At 34.7% G+C, this 23812-nt stretch overlaps 1 protein-coding gene and 1 long non-coding RNA gene across 8 annotated transcripts in view; one reads left to right on the top strand and one right to left on the bottom strand.

Annotated features, from left to right (window-relative positions):
* Positions 1 to 6611: 6611 nt before the first annotated feature.
* LOC141376183 (uncharacterized) lies at positions 6612 to 12287 on the bottom strand. Its single transcript, XR_012385585.1, has 4 exons — positions 12115 to 12287; positions 8633 to 8787; positions 8295 to 8539; positions 6612 to 7970 (listed from the first exon to the last, which is right to left on the bottom strand). It is a non-coding gene; the product is annotated as an uncharacterized lncRNA (long non-coding RNA).
* Positions 11625 to 23812, top strand: part of ikzf2 (IKAROS family zinc finger 2) — a 397532-nt gene continuing 385344 nt past the window's right edge. For 5 of the 7 annotated variants that reach the window (XM_073911485.1, XM_073911501.1, XM_073911487.1 and 2 more), the window contains exon 1: positions 11878 to 12047. The gene's annotated coding sequence lies outside the window, so the exon portion shown is untranslated. Of the gene's footprint in view, positions 11775 to 11877; positions 12048 to 23812 lie in introns of those variants that run through there. The other 2 variants (XM_073911497.1, XM_073911499.1) reach the window with 2 other exon arrangements.

Raw genomic sequence — 23812 nt, 5'->3', positions numbered from 1 at the left:
TCCAGCATGTAAACATTATAGCAAACCAGAGCTGTTTAAGAAGGTGCCAAACAGCGCTCAAATGTTAGCAGGAAATTGACGTTTTAAAAATGTCAGTATCGATTGGTACTAAATTCCAGTATCGTGACAACACTTGTACAACCTAGGTGCACATATATGTAGTCTTCATTTGTTTTATGGAGTACAGATCTAACAAATCATTTAATGACTTTTTTTGTAGTGTTACTTCTCTAAAACCCATTTCTCAAAATCTTTTTGCACATCAGTGGCCAGTGCGAGATATTTGAGATTCTACGAGCATCATTTGTCTCCGTGGCAGATTCCTGCCTCTCATGTCAAATCTAATAGAAAAACCCATTCACACTCTCCACCAAAACCTCACAAAGAAAACATTACAGACATGATACAGACATGAGTAGTAACGACTTCTAAAACCACAGGATCAAACAGCTAGAAGCCTTGTGGTTATCGGTCAAAGAACCACACAGAGTTCATCACTTTCAATAAATCATCATGACAGCTAATCTATTACAGATCCAATTCATGCAATTTATATCGATTAATGAAACAAGATTAGATGTCTCAATTCAGCTTATTTGGAAGGAATTGGTATCAGCTGAACATTGCAATAAAAATGCATCGAATTAACATTATTGCCATATAGACACATACAGTTGAAGTCAGAATTATTAGCCCCCTTTTGATTTTGTTTTTCTCATTTAAATATTACCAAAATGATTTTTAACAGGGCAAGGAATTTTTCACAGTATGTCTGATAATATTTTTTCTTCTGGAGAAAGTCTTATTTGTTTTATTTTGGCTAGAATTAAAGCAGTTATTAATTTTTTAAAACCCATTTTTGGGACAATATTATTAGCCCCTTTAAGCTATTTTTTTTCCGACAATCTACAGAACAAACCATTGTTATACAATAACTTGCCTAATTACCCTAACCTGCCTAGTTTACCTTATTACCCTAGTGAAGCCTTTAAATGTCACTTTAAGCTGTATAGAAGTGTCTTGAAAACATCTAGTAAAATATTATTTACTGTCATCATGATAAAGATAAAATAAATCAGTTTTTAGAAATGAGTTAATAAAACTATAATGATTCGAAATGCGCTGAAACAATCTTCCCTCCATTAAACAGAAAATGGGAAAAAAATAAACAGGGGCGCTAATAATTCAGGGGGGCTAATAATTCTGACTTCAACTGTATATAATGCTCAGTTGATACCTATTCCTTTCAAAGAACCATTTAATCTTAGTACTCTTTTTATATTTATATACTGTATAATCCAACAGTCACTTTTATCAAATGAAATGATGAGTGCAGTTAACTCAAAATTTACTGAAAATTAATTCTACTCCTTTGAAAAGAGTTTTGAACTCAGTGTTGAATGTAATGAGTAGGGTCAGACAAAATCTGTAGACATTTTTTGCTATTTCTGAGGAGAATTTTGTAAAAAATCAATGGATTTATGCGGAAAAACTTTGGGAGTATTGTAACTAAAAACTTAATATACGAAATTAAATATAATCGCCTTCTAACTTTTATTTAATGTTTAATATAATGCAAATCCGTCTAGATCCACTTTATTTGGTAAATAAAGGCAGTCTATCATATAACATATTTAATAAAAGACAGAAAATATTATTTTAAAAACTGTATTGTAAATAAATCAAATGAACATTTTATATTAGTCCATATTATTACTGAAATTAATTTAAAAAAACTGAACGAATATCAATTTACACACATTTACACAAGTAAATAAATAGATTCAGTGATAAGCTGAAAATCTGCGCATGCAGATTCCGTGTGGGCTTAGTAATGAGTTAATTAAATACCTAATTACTTCAACTTAAATGGTAGTCAGATTCCAATAGTCATAAAAGTTAGTTTTTTTAAGTCAAATGGTTTGTAGTGATTGGTTTCCTCAAACGGTTTGAGCTGCCTTAACTTATTGGGTTTTATAATACTCGGATGGTTTGAGTTCTCTTCATTTATTGGGTTTCATCTTGCTCAAATTGCTTCGTTTACTCAAATGTAATAAGTTCACAGTACTCAATAGGATTAATTTTTTAACTTAAATGGTCTGTTGCAATCGGTTTACTCAAATGGTTTGAGTTACCTTAACTTTTTGGGTTTTACAGTGTATTTATATTAATTTAAAGACAAATTATTCATTATTCATGCAAGTGCAAAATCTCAAATACTCTATACTTTGCAGTGTGTCTTGCCATGGGATGGGAGTTTAGCCATATTAATTGTTCAAAGTTTGTCTTGTAACTGGTGATAGGGTGTAATGAGTATATAATGTTAATTAATAAACAATCTCTATCGGTACATGAGTCGCCAGTTAATAGCGCCTAACAAGCAAAGTGATGGATGAGTTAGAACATGATAGCCAGTTTGTGTCCAGAGCCGGTGGAGGTCAGCCTTTTTGGCTATGTTTATATTATATTATATCATATTATATTATATTATATTATATTATACTATATTATATTATATTATATTATATTATATTATATTATATTATATTATATTATATTATATTATATTATACTATATTATATTATATTATATTATATTATATTATATTATATTATATTATATTATATTATATTATATTATATTATTCATTCATTTATTCATTCATTTTCTTGTCAGCTTAGTCCCTTTATTAAAAAAGTAATCTTCAAATTGACTTTAAGCCAACATCAATGTACAACATCCAATTTAAAATCAACGTCTAATGACGTTACAGCTTGTCATCACTATGACGTCTATTAGAAATTGGATTTTGGTTTCCATACCTGACAAATAAATGCCAGTATTTGACGTCAAAATGGTGTTGTTTAAGATGTTGGCTCAATGTTGGATTTTGGTTACTTTCTAACACAACCTAAAATCTACTTAATAGCCCCTTTCACACATACACACCTTTCCAGAAAATTACCGGCAATTTTACGGAAAGGTGTGTATGTGTGAACAGGCTCTTTTTGAAAATACCGGTAAATTCGTTCTGGCTATTTTCCGGAAAGAGAAGTTGTAACATTACCGGAAATTTGCCGGAATGCTGCGCTGCGTGAACGCAAAAGGAAGATTGCCGGAATAAGCGTGCACGTCTAGAACGTGCTGACGTAAGACTTCTGCTTTAGCCAATCAGTACAGTCAGACGCATTCACGTCCGCGCGGTTTATGAGAATAAAAGCATTTGTATATTTTACCAGACACATTTAGCTAATTAGTCAGATAACGTTTATATGTTCATCTTAATGCCAACTGTGTAATTAATTATGGATAAGATGCTTATGATAAGCTGTTGTTTGTTTACCTTTAAGCTTTGCGTGTGCCTATAAACAGTCTATGAGCGCCAGCACACACACATATATGTACATCTCGACATGCGAAAGTGTTTCTCTATATGTTTTCATCGAAATTGTTCACAATACTGATCCATCCACAGAGTTTGTGATGTAGTCAAATGTTTACACTTACAAGCGCAGTCGTTTAGAGGTCATTTCTGGTTAATGATGTCAGAATTACCGTTGTTTTGGAATGGATGTGTGAATGCTCTTTTCCGGAAAAATTCCGTAATGTCCTCGCCTGTGTGAACAGCGCTTTTTTAATTTATCGGTAAAGTCATTCCAGAAATTTTGCATATATTTACCGGTATCACTGTGTGAAAGGGGCTAATGTCACGTCAAAATAATTCTGTCCTTAGACGCTGACTAGATGTTGAATCTTGGTCACCTGTCGTCACAACCTAAATCTAACCTAATATTAAGGTCTTATGATGTTGTGTGCCTGCTGGGCAATAACTAAATGCACTACATAATGTTACGTTTACACACATCCACAAATTACATGTAAATGCATCAGCTTTTCACAGCGTAATAATCACTACCATACGGTGGCAGAGAGAGCTTAACGTGCTGTAGTTTAAGAAAGCACATGCAAATAAAGAAATGTTCTTCATCAATTTGACAGTACACGTGTTGCGAATTGGTCACAACACAAACAACCGAAGAAATGCGCAGCAAATTAGTCACAACAGAAACAACTTAAGAAACACATAGCAAATTGGTCACAACAATTGCACATATGCACATAACAGAAAGGAAATGTCTACATGGGACACAAAACCATGACGGACTCTGCTGTGATATGGATGTGGGTTTTTTTTATGTTGTGTAATCAAGATATTAAAATAAATTTTTATTAAAACAAATGAAAAACACCTTTCAAAGACCTCCAATCACTTCACTGAGCAACAGTCACAATATAATAATACATTTCTTAGCAGAATTCGTCATGGTTTTGTGTCCCCTAGAAACATTTCCGTTGTGTTACGTACATATTTGCAAGTGTTGTGACCAATTTGCTGCACATTTCTTTAGTTGTTTGTGTTGTGACCAATTTGCAACTCGTGTGCTGTCAAATTGATGAAAACCATTTCTTTTTTTGCTGGTGTTTTTTGTAACTGCACGTGCTTTCTTAAATTGCTCGCGTTAAGCTCCCTCGGCCACCGTAATACTCACTACTCTTGAGTACTTTTGAAAGGGCTACTTTTTACTCATCCTTGAGTAATATTTACAACAGATACTTTTACTCTACTTGCACTACATTTTTAGAAAAATGGTACTTTTACTGAAGTATGATTTTTCCGTACTTTTTCTACCAGTGGATTTTACAAATGCACAAAAATACCCAGATGATCTACGGCATTACTAAATATGCTATAAAGTTAATGTGAAATGTTTCATCCAAACAGGAGTGATTTAAAAAAAAAAAATCATTGTTGTTCGAACACACGTGATGATATCAATAAAATTGTAATTGCATTTATGTGATGCACATTTTAGCTCACAGCTGTCCCTAAGTACATTGACTATTTTTTCTTTACTTTTAAGTAATCTAGAATGAAAGAAAATGTTGCAGAAAACATCACCCTAGCTCTTTTTGGGCCAGCTGATTGAACAATGGCTGAGTGAGTCTCATTGGAGTTGGCGAATCGTATTGATTACTCTCGTCCTTGCCTGTTCTCATACCCCACACAGTGACACGACACAGATCCCTGGGGTTCTCTAGTGCTTCCACCACCGGCCCAATGACAGACACACGACACCTTAATCCTTAAATGAGTCACCGCCAATCTGAGAGAGTAATTTGACATAAAAGGAAGTCGAGTAATAGAGTCAGATACGGGAAAGGCAAATATAGCGAGATATGCTTCCACACGCTGTTAGACAGATCTCATTAGTATTTATAGCTCTAAGAATGCAAAATATGATTCTAGCACACTACTGAATATTTATATTAATTTATACTGTATTAATTTGTATACATATATTTATTTTGACACTGGCAAACAATGTCTTATCAAGGTTTACAGAACATTTAGTTGATGTGTTTGAATTAAAATTATCCTATTTTTGTTAAATGCCATCACATTTATTAATAGCAGTTAAAATGTTTACTTAATTGGAAACTACAGTAATTCAATTATGGAATAATTATGCCACCCACATCAGTGAGTAAATGCAACACATGCTTACAGTATATTATGTATATTTACATATAACTACATTTTCTAAATTCACTGTACACTCAGAAAAAGAAAAGGTACTTGGTGGTGCAAATTATGCTTCTTAAGGAACAGTTTTGTACCTTTGTAAAAGTTGTACCTTATATGGTACAAAAAATACCTCATATGATACTGATCCGTACCTTTTATGATACAATTGAAATGAAGATACACAATTGCTCTCATACAAAAGGTATATAATTGTTGGACAACTCTTTTCCTACAATATCTATGAAAATAAATATTACTGAAAAGTGATTTATGAATAATTTCCATATTAAAACATGAAACATCTTTTAAAGCATATGTTTAAAGAAACTCATAAACATTCATTATTAAGTTCGATGATACAAAACAACTGGTGAAATAAAACTATTGTAAACTAAACATTTGGTGAGCATTATCAAATAAATACATTTTCATCATTGATACCCACACCTTTTGGCATTTGCTTTCCACTACGCACATGAGCTGGCAAAAGTCCAGCATATGCAAAGTTTTCATACAGACATTTTAGTATTGTAAAACCAATCAAACATTGTTCATATCTTGTTACCATACTTTTGCATAATTCTATTTCTATTTTAAAATTAGGTCAATTAAATGAACGTTTAAGTGATTACAAAGTTGTTGTGTGAAAATTGGAGGAATTTTTTAAAATATTTTACATGGGAGAATGTATTTCTGCAACATTTTTGTGAAAAGTGTTGTCGAAAAGTGTTTAGTAAAAAATAGATCTTTTGATTTATGTTAAAGTTATTTTTATTCTTTATTGTAAATTGAAAATGTGGATTTACATCAAAAGATCAAATCATTTTTTAAAAATGTATTTGATTTTTTATAATTGCTGAAAATGTTGCAGAAAACATCACCCTTGCTCTTTTTGGGCCAGCTGATTGAACAATGGCTGAGTGAGTCTCATTGGAGTTGGCGAATCGTATTGATTACTCTCGTCCTTGCCTGTTCTCATACCCCACACAGTTGCTGAAAATAAATTGACACATTTTGGATGTACAGTAGCAAAATGCCTTTAAATAGTTCTTGAAGGACTACATTTGACACTGTTAAAGTACAAAGTGTCTTATCACTGTAGTGGTACCTTCATGGATCAGATTTGTACCTTTGATGAAGGTACGGTACAGTATTGTATCTGCAAGTTTTTAAAACTAAAGGTACATTTTGGTTTCTCATGGTACAAATCGTGTCCTTAAAGGTACAAACTGCGATGGTTAAGATTTCATTCTTTCTCTTAAGGTAAAATTCTGTTCCATAAAAAGGTACTGCCACAGGGACAAGGGTTTTGTACCATTTTTTTCTGAGTGTAGGAAATAAAGGTACAAAAATGTCACTAGGGGTTGGTGCCTTTTCAAAAGGTACAGATTTGTACCTGAGAGGTACATATTAGGTAAACTTTTGAACTTTTTGGTACTAATAAAGGCCATTAAAGCCCTCAAAAATTCAAGATTCATTCATTAATTTTCCTTCAGCTTAGTCTCTTTAATCATCAGGGGTCACCACAGCGGAATGAACTATTGCAGCAGGTGTTTTACACAGCAAATGCTAAATGCAAACTCTACACAGAAATGCCAGCTGGGACTCAAACCAGTGACCTTCTTGTTGTGAGGTGACAGTGCTAACCACTGAGCCACTGTGTCACCCTAATTCAAAATTTACTATGTTTAATTTGTGAAATATGCTTAGCCACAACTCTCAATAGCTTGCTGTGAACAAAAGATGAGAGGAAGAGCATAAAACAAAACCTCGCCCCCACTCAATATTTGTCAACATATAGAATATAAGTCAGCATCAACTTCAGAGTCATATAAAATTTTAAGGTACAAAAATAGAGCCCTTTAGGTACAATTTTGAGCAATGTTGCCAGGCAGTTTACAGAGTTGAAATTCAGTTAAGTTCAGTTCAGTGTGGTTTAAATTTCACTGCTGAAAGTCCAAACACTAAAGAGAAAATCCCTATATGCGCAGCTCCACGAGTCCCAAACCAAGCAAGCCAGTGGCGAGGAACAAAACTTTACCAATTTACAAAAGTGAAGGGGCAAAACCCAAGAGAGAAACCAGGCTCAGTTGGGCACGACCATTTCTCATCTGGCCAAACTTCTTGTGCAGAGCTGCAGTCTAGGAAACTGGAGAATGCTGGACGTCCATCATGGAGAAGCTGCAGGTGTGGGTAGGTTACCGGTGGGTGTTCAGGCTGACTCGTAAGTCACTGGAGTCTTTCAGGAATCAGTCTCTTGCTCTCCACTCTTCCAGGATAATGGAGAAATACAGAAGTCCTTGATGGTTGGCAACATCTCTTCACATGTCTTGGATCACATCAATGGTGCTGCAAATTATCTTAAGCCCCCAAGACGAGTATCTCAAGGTGGAAACAGAAAGACAACAAAATTAGCTTATTTATTAGCTTATTTAACCAAGAGATGTTATACATCATTACAAACACAAAGTGCTATAAATGAAAATAGCAGTTATATAAACAATCACTATCAAATAGACACTGGCTTTTTATGTACACATTAATTAGCATTAGTTTAATAATCTTATCAAGTAAAAAAAATCTAAAGACTAAAATAATTTTTTATTAAATACAACATAACTAGCTAATCTATACATTTAGAACTCATAAAAACTAAAGTATTGGGTTTAAATTGAATTGTAACGTTTAGGTTGAGTTTATCCTCACATTTTACCCAAATTTGAGTTGAAATAGAACATCACGATGTGTAGGCACTCTGCAGGCTCATTGCTTTATTCACAACTTTTAATCCATAACAGTCCAGACTGAGTTATCCATCCCACTCATTTTGTCAAACCAATAACTTTTTCCTCTGACTCTCATATCATCTGTCTGTAATGTGGTTTGGCTTAAAATGGGAGAGCCTGCACACTTTCACCTCTGCTCCAAAATAACACTCCAAACCACAGGCTCTGTGAAAGAATATGGCATGGGTGAACAAAAATTAACCACCTTCTGCATCTGTCTCATCTTTTTTTTTTCAATTTCTTTTGGATTCTTCTTACACTCTCTCTTTCAAATCCTGAAATGCCTGCCTTCCATCTCACTCCTGGCCGAGAATCCCTGCTGTGGACTGAGAGAGGAAAGGGATCTTTTTCACAAGTGCTGTCCAGGCTGGCAGTGTAGGACAGATCTGGACTGAGCTCAGATCAGCCTCCTGCTGCTCTCACACACACGCACACACACACACCGAAAAATTGTCATTCTTAATGGTGAGTTCCAATAAAGCAATGCAACATGCGACTGTACACTCTAAAAAATTTTAAGTTATTTATTTAACCCAATGCATGAGTTAAAATATTTATTGCTTTGTTGGGTTATTTTTAACCTTTACTGAATTCTTTATTTAATAACTCAACCAGTTGAGTTAAAAATTTAGCATTTCAGCAGTCAACTGATTTAACTGACACAGAACAGCTGTATTAATATGTGTAATAATGTTGTTTTTGCATTGTAAAGTTTATTTAAGCTTTAGCGCAATGATATTGTTATTTTTTTATATACCTCTGTTATATCCATTTCACCAGCATTCTTAAATTTTTGATGACACAAACGTGCACTTCAGTTGATCTATAAAAAACTCTTTCTCGACCTCCCTAGAAACTTTATATTTAAGATATTCGGCCGGCATATACTCATCTATAGGACCCAGCGGAGACATCCTGGTGTTCCCACCATCCCAGATTTGGTTAAGGTACGTTGCCTTTTCATTAGAAACACTGTCTTTTCACTAGGAAACTATTGTAATAGTATTACTAATAATAGAAGCAATAGTAATACCAGAATGGAAAAAATTGAATAACCCAATGCATTGGATTAAAATAACAAGTAGTTGGGAAGGTGCTATAATAACCTGTAGTTGGGTTATATGTTGGGATATTTTTAACCCAATTATTTTAACAGAGTGGTGCCAGTAAAATGCACTTTTGCCAACTATATTCAATGAAAAGGCGCTAAGCGCTGCCCAAAAAGTTGCTAAAGGCGTTAGATTACATCATATGTCAATTTGCATATTACTGACATTACATTCTGCCGTTTCTGTTTAACAGCCTATGCTTAATAAAGGGGTATTTATATTTGCACTACACTTTATGTATGCATATCAGTTTAACTAAATTTATTGCTGTTTGAATACATGTATATCAGTATAGATGTGTGAATTTGCAGTAATTTCCCAGACATATAATAAACCTGGACAAGTTCTGAAACTGTGACTAAAATATCTGTGATTGTGAACAAGAAAAGGATAAATGGTCAAATCATATTGTTAAAATAAAAGAGAAGCAGATCGGTTTGACTGCACCAGGGAAATACCTCACACTGGCGGCCGACGGCACCACCCACAGCTTGTTAAGAAGAGTAGGAATGGTACAGTATGGACACATGAGAGTCTGTTAAAATCACCGGTAACACAAAAAAGTCGCTATTCACTTTTTTGAAAATTTGTCGCTAAGGGGGTCTGAAAAGTTGCAAAATACTGCTAAGTTTGCAACACTGGTAAAATGGCATAGTTTTTTATGTCATTAAACTCAATTCAACCTAATTCAAAATTTGTTTTGCTTATGTTGTAAGGAAAGTTACTAAACATGACATGGAATACAGCAATTAGTCTCTTTAGTACTCTACATTATTTTGTCCCTACTTGCAGTGCTCAAATTGAGGGATGGCATCCCCCTTATGGAAAAAAAGACAAAATGCATTCCCCTTAGATTAACAACAGTGTGTGTAATGTAAAACTTATCATGCAAATAAAATATTAAAATTATCTACTTATTGTAATTCATGACTAAACAACGATGATTGACCAATCAGAACTCATGTTCAAGCACAATACAGTCCATTGCATCATTTCGCACGATTTTCAAAATGTCTAAGACAGCAGTTCAGACTCGACTTTTTGCGTTCTTTCAAGAGAGAACAGAAGGTACGATATTTAGTTGTTTAAAATTATATATGCATAAATGCGATGACTGCATTTTATAACAGCCTAGGCAGCCTGACGGGTGTAATTTAAGCTGTTCTATATTCACTGTTCAACAGTTAACATGGTTTGTTAAAATTTACTTTATAGACACAAGTGTCACCGTTAATATCGAAGTTACAGCAGATTCTAGGTTCCCTGTTTATAAAATTAACCGTTATTATTAGGCCTATCCCTAAAATCAGATAGCAAATGATGTAATGCATTTTTTGATGTTGTCCAAATGTTGCTGTTTTCTCAAAATTGCTTCCAAACAGCTCAGCCGCTGTTACTTACATCTCCATACTATGTTTTGTTTATGAATAATTATTAAGCTTTGATACGAGACAATAATTCATCCATTCAGGAAGACATTTGTTAATGAATCAGCTGTTGGAACAACTCAAATTGAATCATTCAGTGACAAAGACAGAGACTTGACTCCACCTACTGACGGTTTTGTTTCAAATCTCATGACATTTATTATGTCATGATTTATTTATTATGTATTGTTGTGTCAAGTAGAATTTTGTTGATTTAATCTAATTGTAAGATATTTTTTCCTGATATTAGTTCAGTTTATAAAAAAAAATTTCTTGTAGTTAGGCCACATAAACGTAAACTCAGTGTAAATAAAAAGGTAAATTTATATTTAATCAATCAAACAGTTGCTATCAAATACATTTATTGTCAATTAATTAATTGTCCCTTTTAATTTCCAACTTTTTTTAATGATATGCTTAAAATAGTTAATGGATAGTGGTTATTTAAAAAGGCAACTACAGAAGACCATTCGACCACCATATTCTGCTGCTTTGATTACTATGATTTTTTTAAGGTGAAAACTTTTGTAAAATAAGACCTTAGAACAGTTACTATAATATACAAGTGTGCGTTTAATATGAGAAAGAGTGTTGAATTCTGAACCAATAATATAATATAATATAATATAATATAATATAATATAATATAATATAATATAATATAATATAATATAATATAATATAATATAATATAGCCAGAAACGCTGACCCCTTGGCTCTCTGTGGACACTGAGGCGCTTTGTTTGTTAAGTACTATTAATTGGCGATCTGAACCGTCCGCTAGGCATTGTTTATTAATTAACATATTAGACCCTATCAGTTGCAAGGCAAACACTGACCAATTAATACGGCTAAACTCCCATGGTGAGACACACTTCATATGGTATTTAAGCTTTTACCGTTGCGAACCTGAATACTATTTGTTTTATTGCGTAGATACTAAACATGTTGTGGTCGGTCACGTGTCGCATAAAAGGCAATGGCGCGTGGGTTCAATGGAGACGGAATTGAATGTTGTTTGTGATTAATCCATAGCATTTTGGAGAACTTTGTAAGCAAATGCGGCAAAGGATCACTATACCTGGAATTAACTTTTGTTGTTATGAAGGAAACATGTTGATCCGGACTCTGGAGAAGGTAAGTGCTTTTCGTGCAAAAATAAAATCTACTTTAATCGTTTGTTTGAGCGTAGTTGCGTCAATACCTTAAACGTGCTCCAAGGCCCACTGCTTATTGCTTTAATTGCATATTTGTAGGTTATTTGTTGGTTTTTGCTTTGGTTATGTGTTCATGGAGCTGCAGTAAAAAAGCACTTATTAGGTAAATTGTTCATGTTTATGTATGTATGTACTGTATGTATGTATGTATGTATGTATCTATGCATGCGTGCATGCATGCATGTAACGTAGGCTATCTATGTACGTTATCTATGCAGTAACTATGGGGTAGTTTCCTGAATTATTCTCTTATCAAGTTAAACATTTTAAATCAAAAGTCTAACATTATTATTTCTAAAATACAAAATGACTAGCTAATCCATTCATTTTCTTTAATCTCAGATTCAAGCTTTATCAACAAAGTCAAAATGACATGCAACATTAATTCATGTAAATGTTTTATTAAACAAAATGAACCCTAGGGCAATATTCAAAAAAGATAGACAGGCTAAGTTTATTTATAAAAAAAATACTATGCTTAATGTGTGTGCCATGGTGATGATCAAAATAACACCATGAGTATGAACTAAAGCTTTTGTTTTATGCACTAAACATAAACCTATACTGAAAGGATATAAATGATTCTGATGATTATTAATGAAATAGCAGTCACAAACTAGATTTTGTGTATAGCTACCACAAACAATAGTAAAGTGCTAGGCTATGAGCCATCGTAGTAGTTTAAAAAGAAGTTTCATGTTGGTAATTTATTTAGCTCGTTGTGATGTCCAAGTGTATTTTCCTTAGGTTAGATATTTTTTGTAAAAACGTGTTTGTATGAAGAAAGTGTGCTTGTAAGCCTTTGTTATTTTAATAGAACATGGCTAACTTGATTTCAATTGTCATGCACCGTATTTTACATGTTGTGTGTATATATATGCATGTTTTACAAAAAGCACAGTTTTTGATCATGGTACGTACATTTAAAAAAAAAAAAAAACGGAAGTTACCTACGTCGCTTTTGTCCATCACTAGTGAGAAATAAATGTTGCTTCTCTGAGCACAATGTACAGTGGCATGGGCACATGAGATTAATTGGTTAAACTGATAATACAGACCATATTTATACAGCCTAAACGCATATACCCGTATATACCATGCAAAATGCAATTTATGAAGTCAAAGAAAAACATGGAAGGTGTTTGCATCTTGAGCATCACTCTGACTATTGAATTTCTCACCCTGTCCCCCTCACTTCTGAAATTATGACTATGCTGTATACATGTGAATATTAGGTGGTTGAGTCATTAAAGAATTATTGTTGCAAAGTAACTGAGTGTAGCATCACCTAGATTGGAACAACAGGTGCATTAAATCTGGATAAAACATCAATTTATAAAGAGAGAAGCCATCACTGACTTATAGTTGGACATTTTCCTGTTTATGTGGTTTGTTTTTTGTATATACAGTTTTACTTCTAATTTCTTTTAAATACAGTAGTAAGCTATTCAGTAAAGAAGTCATTCGTTGTTGTTTTATTCAAGTGTTTTCTGGTGGGTGTATTCTATTGAATACAGCATTACCGTTGTGTATTCTTTTGTGGATTATTGCAATTTTCTGCACATTGGAAAAACAAATCCACCATTTATTCCAATGCTTCATTTATTTATTTTCTTTTCAGCAAAAGTGAGATATAAAGGCTGGCCATTTGAGTTTGATTCATAAGCAACAATCAGGTTTCTTGTAAATAAAAATGCTTAATTTAGAAATCACGATTCTAAAGCCACTCCACATACTGTTATTTTCACTCAATGAAACCCAAAAACGAGATTTGTATGCAACGCAGGTTGTTATGAGCTTGGCATTTAAAATTACGATCACTTTTATTGTATAGGAAAGCTGCAGAAAGTGAATGTGTTAAACGAGATCTCGTGGGTTTTGTAGATAAAAATAATACTGGGTTTGGAACAGCATGTGGTTGAGTAAATTATTTTTGAATTAGCATTTTTGGGTGAAGAATTTCTTTAACGCTTAAAATATGCTGCCTGCATGGGGTGCATGCTTTCCCCAGTTGGATACATTTCCATCAGGTGTCTCTAGTCATTGAGTTAGTAAAGCACTGCGGTTAGAATTTTCCATTCCAGCTGGCTGTTCTAAGGGACACACAGTTTTACTTTGCTGAAAAGATCATGGATTTGTTTTATGGTGTTAATATGATAATCTTGGCTAAAATCAGTTGAAGAAAACATGTCAGTTATCTTGTTTATCATTGTAAATCAGGGCTGCCCAAACTCGGTCCTGGAGGGCCGGTGTCCTGCAAAGTTTAGTTCCAATCCCAATCAGACACATGGGCTAGCTAATAAAGCTTTTACTAGGCTTCTTATTAGGGCTGTGCAGTTAATTAAATTCGTCTTGATTTTGATTTTGGCTTTTAACGATTATGAAAAACCATTAATCGAGATAAAACGATTATTCCATCATATACCGCCCCCTTTCCAGTTGTACACATTTGTTGCTTTGCAAAGCTCAGTTTCACATGAAAAGGACTAAAAGCATGTGCTGTAATGTAACTTTTGCAGCGCGGGATATGCATCATTCATGGTTCGAATAATGTTTTTAAAGCGCGAATGAGACCGCATGCCGCAGCATTCGGTCTCATTCACACACTGAGAGACGAGCAGGGCACACACTTCTAATGTCATCTTAATGTGAGCGCTTTAATGGTCAAATATGCATCAAAATGTGTTGTTTAGTGATTATTCATGTTAACCCTCAAGTTGAGAATCAAAAGACACGTGAAAGAGAAACCATTAAAGTGACAGCACGCAATAGGCTATTCCTGCTGCCGCCTGTTTTTATTATTAATCAAACAACAACAGGAGAAAATCCCTCACTGCTCTTGACTGAAGGACCTTTGTAGCTGAAGTTTATTTTTTTTATTACAGGAAAGATGCTTAAAGCACAGTTTGTTTCATATTTTTATTGTATTGTATTTATTTCCCTTTCCTTATTTACAGGGAGGAAAATTACTGCATGCAGTTGAATTCAGAATTATTAGCCCGTTTGAATTATTAGCAACACTTTTCCCCCAAATTTCTGTTTAATGCAAAGTAGATTTTTTTTTAACCCATTTCTAAACATAATACTTTTGACAACTCATTATCTTTGGCTTGATGATAGTACATAATATTTGTCAAAATACAAGCATTTAGATTCAAAGTGTGATTAAAAAGACTAATTAGGGTAATTAGGCAAGTCATTGTATAACAGTAGTTTCTTCTGTAGACAATCAAACAATATATTGCTTAAGAGGGCTAATAATAACCTTTAAAATAGGTTTCAAAATATTTAAATCTGCTTTTTTTCTAGCCAAAATAAAACAAATAACTATTTCGCCGAGCGAAAATATACTATAGGAAATGCTGTTAAAAATTCTTGAATCTGTCAAACATCATTTGAAAAAAAATAAATAAATAAATAAATATATATATATATATATATACACACACCCCTGCTGTAAATTGATCATTTTGATGTCTGACTCCAATTAAATTTACTAAAGTTTGTGTGTGTATGTACGGGGTTGCACGATATTGGAAAAATATGACATTTCAATATTTTGTTTTGCTGCGATTTTATATGTCGCGATTATTTTCACTAGATGATTTGAATAAAATTTCATTAAATTAGATTGAATGGGATGATAGTCTTTTTCTATGCATCTGCATAAAATAAAAATTACAAGCATGTATAAATATTACAGAGCAAAAATAAATGTTAAATAAGCAGTACTTTATAATTCTTTGGGGAGTCCAAACAGCATTCAAGTACAAATAGTGAACAATCAAAAGTAAAATAACATGGTTATCATTCTAGAAGTTATTTTATACAATAATATAAAATTATATTTATTAATATCTTCATCTTTTAATCTTTTATAAACAATCAAATTTTGCACCGTGACCATTCCGCAAACACATTGCGATAGTGATAAACAATTTATCGTTTTAGCAATCTTGTTAATCTTATTTTATTACTATTTTTTTTTATACGCATGTGCAAAATGCGCATAAAAGTAGGTGGATTGAAATGTGGCTGTTGTCATTCAACAAAACAGATAAAGTATGTAAAAATGACACTGTGTACTTTGAAATGGATTTCAGGAATTAAGTGATCTGGCTAAATTTTGAATAATTAAAATTTCACTTGTTGACAAAAGGGCAAGAATCTAGTGGAAATAAGGATTCAATTATTATTTTTTTATTTGTCATCAAATGTTTCTTTAAAATATGCCTGACATTTATGTTTTGGTATTATGGCCTGCACAATATTCTATTTCAGCATCGATATTGCATTGTGCGATTGTGCAATAGACGCATTGCAGGATCTGCAATATCAAGTTGGAATTATAATTAACCAGGAGACATGAGCACATGATATGATTGCGAAGTTTAATACAATGGTGTGACAGATTTTTGATGTGCTTTCAAGGCCTGTGACTAGAATTTCTAGTGGACTTAAACTATTTGGGCACTGGAAGTGATGAAGTCTGCCACTTAAAGAATGGATGTGTTTATTTATACAATGAAGAATCCATGCAGAGTTGTTTTACATTTGATTATTGAATTTCTGTACCTCAATACGCCATCAAAAACCATAAAGTTCTTTTTACTTGATTTCTGTCATTCTGCTGTTGTTTTCATCCATGCTTTAATTAGTTTTTTTTTAGTCATTTTGTATATTTTATGCAGATGAACTCTCCTACAAAATCCCAATCAAAAGACAATTATGAATTCTTTAAATTCTTTCAAATAGAGTTATTAAAGTTAGCCTGTGAAGTTTTAATCATATATCACAAAGTAAATCGACGAAAAGGTTAATATTACAATGTTTTTTTCCAGTATCATGCAGCCCTGTTTGGTACATAATCTATTGTTACATTGCATTACATCACATCAAAATCAAGTAAAATAAATATGAGCCGAAAAAACAGTTTAAAACCGTGTTATACTTCTATTGCTGTGTTACTGGAAAAACCCTTTTCCTTTTCGACCTGAATACAAAGGATGGCTTGCTGACTTTGGAGTGTTTAAAAAATGTTGTATTTTTGGGGGGCCTTGTGCAACAGCTTTTAGTCATGATTGGTTTTTGGCATTGCTATAGTAACAAGAGCAGGAAGTAACTTACAACCTTACCCAGCAACAGACCAACTACTGTACCTACTCTTCTTTACTGTATGACAGACAGACATTAGTTCAAATCATTAACCTGATAAGACGTCGCAAAACCAAGCCAAGCCACTAGGCTTGGGCGGTGTCCAAATTTTGAGACCGTCAAACCGCCTCCATATTTTACCTCGGTATCCGGTATTACCGGCGTAATAAAAAAAATTATGACGTAAGGCTCAGACAGCGTCACCAAACTGTTGGCTTGAGCCTAAACCATTCAGAAACTGAATACCTTCTATGCGACCTTAGGCAGAGAGAGAGAGAGAGAGAGAGAGAGAGAGAGAGAGAGAGAGAGAGAGAGAGAGAGAGAGAGAGAGAGAGAGAGAGAGAGAGAGAGAGAGAGAGAGAGAGAGAGAGAGACTTTCTCTGTCTTACACAAACACACACACATCTCTCCCGCGATTTATTCAGAAATTTACTCCCACACCGTAAGAAATCTGGCCGGCTCCCGCGGGAATGCAGAGAGCTGTAATCGGGCCATAAAAATTATACCAGATAGGTCCCGAGTCCGACACGTACATTTTGATTGACAGCTTTATAAAGGCCGAGCCCTTACAGCTCTAATGCATTTTTTCAAGAATGAGTCATTTATATGTTTTAACAGCATTTATTCGTAACAAGCGTAGACTATATCCCACTTGAAGGAACAAAGAAATAAAATAAGTCCTCTGTAACATCGTAACATCTCAGCACTCTATAGGTCTACATGCACTTAGCCTTTAAATTGGCCAACACACCAATGAAAAGAAATCTTGCTTAACAAATCAAATAAACTCTAAATGATGACGGGTATTTTGACAGTAACTAAATTGAAGCTGAATATTAAAAGAATAATGCCACCATTAGTCTGTATACTCTGTCTACATTATGATTATATGGTTTAATTAATATTTATTTATAATTTAAAACTCTTTACTCACCAAGATTAGGCTACGTGTGTTTGTGGAGGAACGTTATTAAATCCACTGGCTTTAGCGCAGTCTTGCGCTCATGTGCGTCCAGCAGCACTGAACACCGTTTCACTGCTACTGCTACAGGCCGAAATGCAGAGTTCTGATCTGGCTGATTTTGCAAGTTTTAGGTAGGATTGTTTATTCATCTTATACCAGTCAGGAACATCCATTTAATTTTCCATGACCGTAGTTTCAGGGTAGCGAGTGGCCTCTTGATTTTACCTGTCAGCTTGCGGTTTAGGGCTCTACCGTAATACGCAGTGTATGAGCGACCGCTAAATACCTGCGGCTGGAATAACCGCTCTTTCTGACTGGCTTGACCGCCGTCAAAATTCTCTTTTTTTACTACTTCGTCATAATTTGCTTCACCTTTGCAGGGATGGATTTTAATGCAGGGATTTGGATTTTTTCGGGTCTCGACGGGTTCGGGCAAAGATCTTCAGCTCTAATGCAGACCTCTCGTTCATATTAACCACGTCTCCCTTCTGTTCAGTCTAAACTGCCAAACTGCAGGACACTTTGAAGCGCGACTCGTCACGTCACGTCACCCTGTCTCTCTCTCCCTCTCCCTCTCACCCTCTCCCCCTCCCTCTTCCTCTATCTCTCTCCTCCACACTGTCCCGTGATGACAACCACACACACGTTTTTTAGGCATTAAATAAAGGATATTTAATACTTTATGACGGTATAACGGTATTGAAACTGACACCGTTGCTATTTTTAGATCCCGCGGTATACCATAATACCGTAATATCGCCCAAGCCTACAAGCCACCCTTAACTCAGACTGAACAGTCCTCTAGAAAAATCGCCGTTTCATGCCAGTTCTCGGTGGCTGAACACAGGTTCAATTCAGGAGTAAATTGTTTGTACAGTCTACCTTGTTCTAGCCAATATGTGTAGAAATAAGCTCTGTTCTCAGCCATTAGACCGACAGTCCTCCACTCCTGGAGTTCCTAATAGTGTACTGCTTGAGACAGGTGCTCTGCAAATTGCTTGTTCAAAATGATTAATGGTTTAAAGTTTATTTCCATTTCGTGTGTGGGTGTTGTGTTTGGTAGGGTGTAATATGCTGGCGTGGTGAACTGTGTTACTGCCATGCCATGGTCATAGACTTGTTTGACCTCCACCTGCTGATATTTGCAGTGAAACAGATTGATTAAACATTTAGACAGATTGCAGATAATATTGGATGTCATCCTAGATGGCATCGTTCCAAATACCAATATATGCTTCAACATTTGTGAACTGGCTCAAGTGGTTTATTGACTAAAAGAAGGATTCATTTGTAAATTAGATATGAATTATTACGTTGAATATATTTGGCTTTTCTCTGGCCAATCATATAGGTGCAGTTCGCTATAACAGTGGATTTATTGCACCTCATCTTGTAGTGTTTTCAAAGCCATCAATGGACAGTAAGATAACAATGAATGAAAACTGGTAGTTACCTGAACACCTTTCTACTACAATTTTGTGACTCTTCAAGACCCCTGTTCTATGGTACGTAGTAGCAAGACATTGGCAGTAGATCCTCCGAATACTGTATGTAGCAAGGTGGAGCCACCGTGGGTCGAACTTGTTGGTTTAACACATCCCACAGACGCTCGGTTGAAACCCTCTGACTCAGGAGATGCCATCATCTCTGCAATTTTTCCTGTTTGGGTGTTGCCTGTGGCTGGTTTAGACAATACTGAGACTGAAGGTGCAATTACTCTTTTGGGTAGTAAGCCTGTCACACAAAGAGGACAGTCATGTGTTTGCTTTCAGATGGAATATAAATATGTTTATAGATTTGTATCCCATTCATTTGCAAAGTTTCAAAATCTGATTTGAGAAATGTCAAAAATGTATTACTAAAAAGTTTAAATGTATGACCCCAATCACACCAGACATGTTTTTATGCTTTGAGAGGCACCAGTTTATAAGGGTTTTCGATTAGCAGAGAGCATTTTGTTTGATGCTAACAGCCATTATTTAACCACTAATTTTAAACACTTTCTGTCCTTTTCATTTTGACAGAGCTGTTTTAAAGTTGAAACAAGTCCACTCTGTGCAGAAAAAAGTGCCTCACACACTCCAGTAAAGACCATTGATACAATTGTTGCTAAGCAACATTAAAAGTGCAGCACACTGCTGTTTTTAAAGTCAATCAAAAGGCAGTGCTGTGCATAGGAATGGGTACTGATACTCTGTACTTTTTCAGTATCGGTGCTAAAGTATAAAAGACAGAAGTATCGATAAGCTCTGTCCTTATAGGTTCTGCTATCGGTACTGGAGAATTATTACTGAATAAACATTACTTACAGTTACATAATTTAACTGGCCAACCCTTTCTAATTTGCCATACTTGATATTCATCTGCACAGTTGGTAATCTCACTTGAGAAATGCTTATGTTTCCGGCGAGCGTGTCAAGTATTGACCTTATTCTTCAATGCGGAAGTGCGCTCTTTTTTTATTTTTTTTTTAAATTTTTTATTTATTTATTTATTTTTTTTAGAACTTCCAATTCAGCTCCAAATGGGAGAGATTCAGAGAAGCCACAAAGATTCACTCGCGCACACACACAGCTCATAAGCTTGCGGAGTGAACCAAATAAATTGTATTTCCTGAGTGGACAGCGACAATGCACGATGCATCAAACACAGCAAGTTGTTTTCTTGTACAAGCAGAAATGCAAGCTATCTGGCAAAGTGAAAGTATCTTTAAAAAGCGCATTATCTGCAATGAAAAGTAATGAATAGTTTTTGACTAGCTACTAACGATGAAGTTACATCATCCACATCCTCATGACAGCAGTCAATCACATAAAGTAGTATAATATTAATAGTTAAATAAACACACATTCGGTTACAATTAATTTTTGCTGTAGCCTTGATAAATCTTAAATTCTTTTTACTATAAAACCTAATAATAAACTATGCTTAACTTATATTTAAAATAATGCTTATTTTTACATTGCAATTGCATTGTTTTAAAAACACAGTTAAAAGCCAAAACATAGTTAACTTCCTAATGTGAATGCGTTAATGAAAAATCATAAACTTTAAACTCATTTAACTGCATTTTGCAACTCTAAGAGGGTATTTTCAACTGCAGGGAGCATAGTTAACCAAGAAAGGTCCTGACTTCTGCCAGAATGTTGATTTTTCTCCAGAAGAATTGGTTAAAAACAGATTTATTTTTCATCGAACCATTGTACCTTATTTTACAGGGAAAAACTATTTTTAAATTTTACAATTATTTAACCCACTACAAAAAGTACCCATAAGAGAACCGTTAAAGTATCGAACAAGTAAGTGGTATCAATTAAAATAGTAATACTGTTAAAATCTTAATTATACCCATCACTTGTGGTGCACCTCATGTTTTAAGAACTTAAAAACTCATCTGTGTGATTGGCCCTTAAGAATACTCTATAGGAGTATGAAAATTGTTACATTTTTATTTTCCAAAAAGATTCAAACAACAACAACAAAAAAATCTTCCTCAATCCATTTTGAAATTAGGCCTTCATCAGGTCACCTTTCTAGTACAGGATTTCTTTAAATTGGTGTTTCTCAACCACGTTGCTGGAGGACTAAATGACCTGTAAGATGGCCAACACAGCTGAATCAGTCCTTGCCAAGTTACATAAAAAGCGCACCACATTGCTTTTTTTTTGGTTAACAAAAAGGTGAGGTGTGCCTCGCATTTTCGGAATGCAATCTTCGGAATCTACCAACATTCCCCAGAGATTTTGTGTATATTGACATGACAGAATCACACAGATGCTGCAGATTTGTGAGCTGCACAAACATCTTCTATTGGACACAGTCAGCAACAAAACATAGGTAGGCTGTGGTGTATATTCAATGTCTGGTTGGTTGCATCAGAATAAGCAACCTTTTTCCAATCTTCTCCTGTCCAGTTTTGTTAGCCCATGTGAATGCTGTCTTTGGGTTTCTTTTCTTAGCTGACAGAAATGGCACACAGTGTGGTCTTCTGTTGTCCATTGAACTGATTCAAGGGTTCACATGTTGTGTGTTCACAGATACGTCATCAAGATGGTGCCGAGCATGGCCGCCATGTTACGAGCTCCTAGCAAGCTAAGCTTTTCACTCATCATGGCACACGTGCTGCTGATGATGTGACAATAAGTGATTTGATTTGAGATGTAGACTGTTTTGTACACCACAATTGTAACGAGTAGTTGCAGCAGCTCCTTCCTCAAAGCAGATTCCCTCAGATAACAGTTTCTTTGTTAACCCTAGTGTTTTCTCCATTCTAACGGTATGTGGTCATGTAGCTACATAAATGCATTGAATTTCTACCGTGTGGTTAGATTTGTGTTAATGAGCAGTGGCTATAGTTGAGTGTATGTCCTGCAACATAATGGGAAGCAGACTCCTCAAATTTTAATAGGTTTTTCAAATAAGTCATTGTCAACCTTAGTCCCATTATATTCTTTGAACTTACCTGAGAATTTCTTAGATGCTTTAGTTATTCTTAAGTCCTCTCCTCTCTCAATCCTTTTGCACAGTGATCTGCAGTTTGACAACACATCAAGTTTGACATTTTTGTCGTACCCTTTACTGGCCTTATTTCGAACATGTTTGTGTCAGCCCATTTAGATGTCACATGCATGTCAGTTCCATTCTGGAGGTGGTTGTTTTACTTTATTAACATAACCACAGCTTCTCATTCTGACCAAGAGAGTCTGCAGCATTTTAACATGTCATTTAATGTAGAATGTCAAACTCTTTTCTTATTAAGGATTATGTTTTCAGTTATTGACCTTTCTCTCTAATGCTTGTCATGGCTGCTTGCATTGTGATTGTAAATGAAATTCCACAGTGTTTTTCAGTATTATTATAAAACATTTTATTCTGTTCTAAGAGGGATTAATCTTGCTGAGCGTTTGTGGTGTTTTTAAGCAATTGCAAATCATGTGTGAAAATTGAAGTTTGACACTAGTGGCATACATAGGAGTTTAATATTTCTCCAAAAACTCCGCCTTCTGTCACTGGCCAGAGCAGTAGTCCCGTCCCAAAACTCGCACAAATGATTGAACCAATGTTACTCTGTTGGTTCAGTCTGGTTGCTAAAATCAATGTAATGTTTTTGATGCACAATGTTACTTTTTCCAAGAAAATCAAGGTGCTTTAACACCTTGACGTTTGTTTCCGAACCCGTCTCGTTTGCCCAGTTAGCACAGTTCGTTTGGCATATCTGAAACCCGCAGTCACGCTCGGATTCGCGTCAAATCAACCGGTCCGAGATTGACTGAATGAGGTGGTCTCGGCTCGATTGAAACTTGCTCTTTTTGATTGATTGTAGTGATAATGTAATACGATCCAACAAACTAACGAACCATCACAGTGTATTGTGGTTATGTAATAGGCATATATAGTATGGCTATATGAAGAAAGAATTGAGTATGGGGAGATGTCATTCCTACAGTACCTGTAAATGTTAGTTTCATGTCGAATGCGAAAGTTAAAGCATGCTAAAATATTAAGGAGAGCTGTTTATCTATTAGGAAAATTGGCTGATAATATCATCTGATATTTTTTTCTGTGCA

The sequence above is a fragment of the Danio rerio genome, chromosome 9, assembly GCF_049306965.1.
Source record: "Danio rerio strain Tuebingen ecotype United States chromosome 9, GRCz12tu, whole genome shotgun sequence".
Lineage (NCBI taxonomy): Eukaryota > Metazoa > Chordata > Actinopteri > Cypriniformes > Danionidae > Danio > Danio rerio.
This window is presented reverse-complemented; position numbering and strand designations above follow the sequence as displayed.